Below are 6278 nucleotides of genomic sequence, written 5' to 3'. Positions count from 1 at the left end.
GTGACAGTGTACTTATGGACATACAGATAATAATCGATATATTAGGTTGAGTTTCTGAATTCCCTTCTCGCACAATTGTAACAAGGTGTTGCAGCGAAGTAGATGGCCGCATATACTGATTGATATGTGGGGTTTAGCATTCCAAGACCACCATATAACTACCAGAGACGCCATATAGGGATCCGAAATTTCGACCTCCTGGGTTTCTTTAACGTGCACTGAAATCTGAGCGCATGGGTCTACTTCACTTTCACCTCCATTGAAAACACAAATGCTGTAGCCACGATTCGATCTCGCGACCTGTCGGCCAGCAGCCGTGTACCTTAGCCACTACGCCACTGCGGCCGGGTGATGGCCGGATCAGAAATAAAAGAAGTTGATAGTTTTTAAAGACGATAGTCTTGCTTGTGGACCTTCGACAAAGAAATTCTGGTCTATCTGTCGGTCTGTTTATCTGTCTGTCTTTACTTTTGTCTGTTTGTCCACCCTTAACGATACCTCAAACGGCCGATCCCATCCGCAGCGCCCACCAATATTGCTCAAGATTCAGTGTTCTCACTTGTGCGATTGTTCATTAAAAAGCAATTTTCGCGCATATCTGAGGTCCCATAACAACACGTCGATGTTTTTTATGTGTTTCTTTATACTAGAGAAGGCACACGCAAGTAATTCTAAGAACCGTAGCATTTATCACGCTGCGTGGACAGTGCAACATGATGCTTAAAAAGGCAAGTGTTACCAACGCTTTGCCAAGAATACACGGTGGCGTCACCTGTCCGTCACTTTGCGTTGTACAGCTTATCACCCCCGAAAAATGGCACGCATCTTTCTCCACAGGCGCGCACGCCTTCGTTTGTTTTCTAAGATAACTGTCAGATGGCGCTCGTGTCTAACGTGCCTCGATGCGCTCGTTTGCCTCCGCTGCACGCTCGAGGCACTCTAACGCAGCGCCTCTACAATACCATTCACCCATTTTCTTGCGGAGAACATCAAATAAACGTTTCCGTCACTCTCTCCAGACGCCAGACTATTGTCTTTGGACGACATTTTCAGTGTAACATGCAGATCCAAGGCCACTTTTCTTGCTCCACTTATAGTTCAGTAGATTTATTAGGTAATGCCACCGCACGCAGTTCACCATGAATTTCGCCTGTATACGTCCAGAAGATCGCAGGTTTGATTCTAGCCATTGTCATTGCATTTTAATGTTAGCGTTGTGCGCGGCCCCGTACTGTGATGTTTTAGGTGGTCGCAAGTTTTGGAGACTTGCGACAAAATATGCCTCAATGTCACATCGCAATAACTTTGCGCGTATACCTTCAAATATTATTGCAGCTACACTCTTAAAAATTGATTGACGTTCTCTTCATTTAGGGAGAAACGTCAATGTCCCATATGTTTGTCTTTAAATAGAGAAACGTTGCTCCCTTTGCTACGGAGAAACATGTTCCTCTCTATGAAAATCAACATGGCTGCCCCCAGGCGAAGCGAGTAGGCTTACCAAATGCAAGGATTCTCGACTGATAATGCGTACACGGCACTGAAAGTTACAAAAAATGGTCCCGCTTAGCTTGATATTGAACGAAATGATTATAAAAATAAGCAGACGAACCTGTGGCGTTGAAAACATCGTGAAAATGAACGACGGAGCAAGCAGGTTTCGTTCGGTCAGCGAAGCAACGTTCACTCCAAAAGACACGGATACTGCAGAGTCCTCACCGGAAGAGCGCATGCTAGGCTTGCTGTATTTATTTCTCGCAGATTCACATAGTATAACGACGTTATCCATGCGTTTACGGGACCGCAGGTCACGAGATGTGCCTCCAAACCATAGACTCGATCAAAGCGAAACCATTCCGACTCAGCAGTGCAGCTTTGATAGATAGATGTTCAACGTTATATAAGTAGCTGGAGATATTAGGGCATCATAGCCGTGAAGTACGTGGTAGCTGGCGCCATCTGGAGAAACCGAACGATACTACAAAAAAAGGTTGCCTGTGGCGACGTACGTTGTCATACCCACTATCACGGCTCCCTTCCGGATAGTTTACGCCTCAGCCCATTCAGGATTACTCACTGACACCGGACGCCTAACATGTGCTGATGCAATGCATATAGCTACACATGCACACAAGGACACATACTACACATAGTACGCATATAGTACGCAACAAGTACGCATATATTACGCAACGTTGAAGGAGGAACGTTGCTCCTTTGTTTCTTGCCGAGAGATGGCGCTACGGGTAAGGCGCCCGAAAGGGAGGAAGTTGCTGCGCCGAAGGAAGAACGGAGCCCGTTTCTCCATTCTCGCTGCCTTTTTTTAGAGTGTATGATATATGAAGTGTATCAGTGTCTGCAGCATATTACTACGTTCGTTGTTCCGAAAAAGTGCTTATAAACGTTTATTTCAGGAACATTGGATTTTGGGAGAATAATTGACCGGAGTCACTTCCAAGATGTTATAGCACGTATGACAATTATTTATATTACGCACATCCAGAGACCTGCGAGGGAGCCATCTAGCCAGCGCGAAGCCCACCATACCATAAATTACTAATCTGAGGCGCCCTCGTTGAAGCAGTCTAATGAGCACAGTGACCATTATTATGGCCGTTGCCCGAAGCTCTAATCGAGAGTGCACCGCCGAGTCTTACACGTAGTATCTACGTGTAGACACACGGTTGAGACACATTAAACGGCGATTAAGGGTCCGGTGTTAAACATAAATAATGATGTATTACAGGTACCACTTCAAGTTTTCTTAGGCACTGATGAAAACGACAGCTCCATTGGCAATTGAGGAATACCTCTTCGAAAACATGCAGCGGCCAGTGGAGCACACTGCGAGGTACAGTGACTCACAACCAGAAGTGATGGTGTTGAGAATGAGACGCTCGAGTGGGCGCGAATTATATACATTGAACTGTAACTATGAAAAGAGTAGCCGAATAGAGTGTTCTTACTCTGAAGTGTTTTGATACTATTTACAATGCCTAAAACCAAATTGAAGATTTTTTTTCATTTTTGAAAGCCGTTCATCGATGCAAATCACAGACCCCACCGTGGTGGTCTAGTGGCTAAGGTACTCGGCTGCTGACCCGCAGGTCGTGGGATCGAATCCCGGCTGTGGCAGCTGCATTTCCGATGGAGGCAGAAATGGTGTAGGCTCGTGTGCTCAGATTTGAGGCACATTAAAGAAGCCCAGGTGGTCTAAGTTTCCGGAGCCCTCCACTACGGCGCCTCTCATAATCCTATGGTGGTTTTAGGACGTTAAACTACACATATCAATCAATCAATATAAATCACGGGTACATTTCTATATAAATAGAGAAAGAACACAAAGAGTCGTTGAAAATGTTTAAACTAGCCTGCATAAAATAACAGCGAAAGAAACGTCTTTCTGACTGTAGAGATATTCGTGGAGCTTTTATATTCAGTGCTGTTCCCTCTCAATTCTCTTGCTGGGTAAAGGTTGGGAATTATAGAATCTCAGTGACTATAAGTTGCCATAAAATACTTGCTGTAAATATTAAACAAAAACAACAGCACCCATAGGAAAAATGAATAAGTAAAGAATAAAAATAACTAGCTGAAACGTGGGAAACTTCGTCCTCTACTTCCAATCAAAACTTTTCAAGTAACTTCTCTATGCGTTGTCGCAAGTATGGCAAATAAATTTAGGATTATTAGAGGCTTAACAAGGTATAGAGGGTTTCCTTACTCGTGAATAAATTTATTTTTTGTATCATGCGGTACTTTTTCTGCCTACCACTTTTGTATAGGTCTCTACAAACACTCTACAAAGGTAACTCGCGGAGATTATATGTGAATGAGTTGGAAGAAACTACTAACACAATTACCAGCTGCGTCGTCTCTTTTGTTTTATTTTTATTTTCATTTCTTGGTGCCTTTGATTGTTGAGGCTTTCGTTCCTTCCGCAGGGAAGCTTTGGGATAGAACACAGGCACACACAGAGCGCAGAATAAAGAGAACCAGGAACAAATAAAGAAGAGCTCTGCAAGACAACGAACTCAGTGGAGGGGGGGTTGCTTCGTTCTTCTCGAGATATAACGCCCTAGAGGTCTAAACAGAAGCCACACTGTGGTATCGGCGCGCTATTGTGTCACGTCAGACACCACTGGTAAGATTTTTTTTTTATTTTTGCTCCCACCAACTAACACTTGTCACTGTAATGCAGAAATTTCTACTTCCGTGTCCCCGACTCTGTCTCACATATCGTTTGCCGCGTTTCTTTTGAGCATCTTTTTACTGTGGATCATCTTTAAAAAATAAACACGCAAGCTTTGCATTCTCTTGAGAAACACCAGAGCTATATTATTTAGAATAAGCACTGCACTTGAGTTATATTGTCAAAATAAAGTAAGGAAAAATGAAAAAGAAGTGTGACTAATTTATTTGAAAAAAAGTAATGTATAAAGGTGTTGCGAATATTGAACGATTACTGAGGGGCGTCTAAAGGTATATTGCCGTCTCTCGTAATCTCAAATATTGGAATTGTTGTATAAAAGTTCGTTAATATTGTCATCTGTTACGTAAAGCATTTTTCTGTTATATTTTTGTCGACAATTTATATGTGCCTGCTCATGACTGGCATTTTTTCTGACCATATAAAAGTTGCACGTGTTACTGTCGAGCTTAAAGGGGGTGGTAAAAATGTCCTCAACAAGTATGATGGACCAATACTGGTATTGCAACTTTCATATAAAATGCAGAACACATTATTTATAGACGATTGTATGATTTCATGCACGTAATAAGTATATTCTTTAAGTGCGTTTATCAGTCAATATTTATATGAGATTATTTATATCCAATAATAATAGATGGAGTGTATGGTAGAATAGAAAAAAAGCTGCAATTTTGAACGCCTACTCTTAACAGGAGAACTTTTCTTGATTTTCGTAAAGCTCTGCTCTCGGTCAAATACGCAATTTCGTTTCAAGTGTTTACCACAAAATACTGTATTTGTACACCGATACTCATATTATTAGAAAGCTTCATTGAAGGTACAATCTAAAATACATGGCTTCACGAACTTAAGTGGGGCTTTGGGTATGTAAACCTTTACGATCCACGAAAATCAATTTGGGTGGTTCGATTTTTATTTTATGTAGTAATCGTATGTCATGTTTTATGTATGTTATTTATGTAGTATTAGGACGACTTACATTCGTTTTGCTCCTGCCATTGTGATGTACGCCGATGACACAAACGTTTTCTGGCAAGATCAGAACTCATTACCACATCGTGTCAAACCTTGGCTTTATGAAGTTCACTTTTAGAATAATGTGAATGACATTATTTGAACGTAAAGAAACCCAGTACACTAAATTTCGTCTAAATCCAAAACTGCTCTTTCATGACATAAAACAAAGTTAAGTGAGAACGATTCTGCAATAACGCTCGTGAACTCTTCTCGAGTTCTGGGAGCAATTTTCAGGTCTGACCTATGATGGTCTGAGGGTACCGATTCTATTGATATTCTGTTATCTAGGTCCCTTGGAACGTTCTCTGATTAAGGTACTTTTTCTTGCAATTACTTGTTGGAAAACAACTATACTTCTTATTTATTTATGACCATCTAAGCTAGGACACATACTTCTTATTTATTTTGATTCCGAGCTAGCCTAGGGCACATGCAACAAGCTGAAAGCCAGAAGTGTTTCCTCTGTATTAAAAGCTTGAACATGATTTTATTATCCGCCCTCATCCATCGACTCCCCATATGAAGCCTTCAGCATTCTATCATCCTCGAACTTGGATACGCTTGCTCAGAAAGAAGATTTCTTGTGTTATGAAACATGACTAAACAGCGTTCTCAAGCAAATATTCAAACACACAAGTGGCAAATGACCTACGCCCTATTTCAGTGACGAAATCCAGACCAAGAACCAACTATGGCTCCTAAACTATATGGAGAGATAAGCTCTAATAAAGAAAAAGATAACGTCCGGCGAGTGATTCAGGGATGTTGGCCAATAGCACCGACTAGGTTTCGGCCAGGAGCCCTTGAGCTCTGGAGGGTTCCTCGGCCTGCCGGAGAACCCAGTTTTTCTTCAAGGGCACGGCTGGGCAGTGCAGTCTTGCTGTGCGTTCGGTTTGAGACTGTGTTGCCATCTGAAGCCCCACCTGTCTCACACTCCCATAACATATGGCTCCTAATTAATCTCGATGTGTAATTCACATGCACCCATCGTAATGAAACTGCCGAACGAAAACAAATGTATATCCTTCACTTACAATACCTTTTCACT

This window comes from Rhipicephalus microplus, unplaced genomic scaffold, assembly GCF_043290135.1.
Source record: "Rhipicephalus microplus isolate Deutch F79 unplaced genomic scaffold, USDA_Rmic scaffold_15, whole genome shotgun sequence".
NCBI classification, from domain to species: Eukaryota; Metazoa; Arthropoda; class Arachnida; order Ixodida; family Ixodidae; genus Rhipicephalus; species Rhipicephalus microplus.
Note: the sequence above shows the minus strand (reverse complement) of the source record.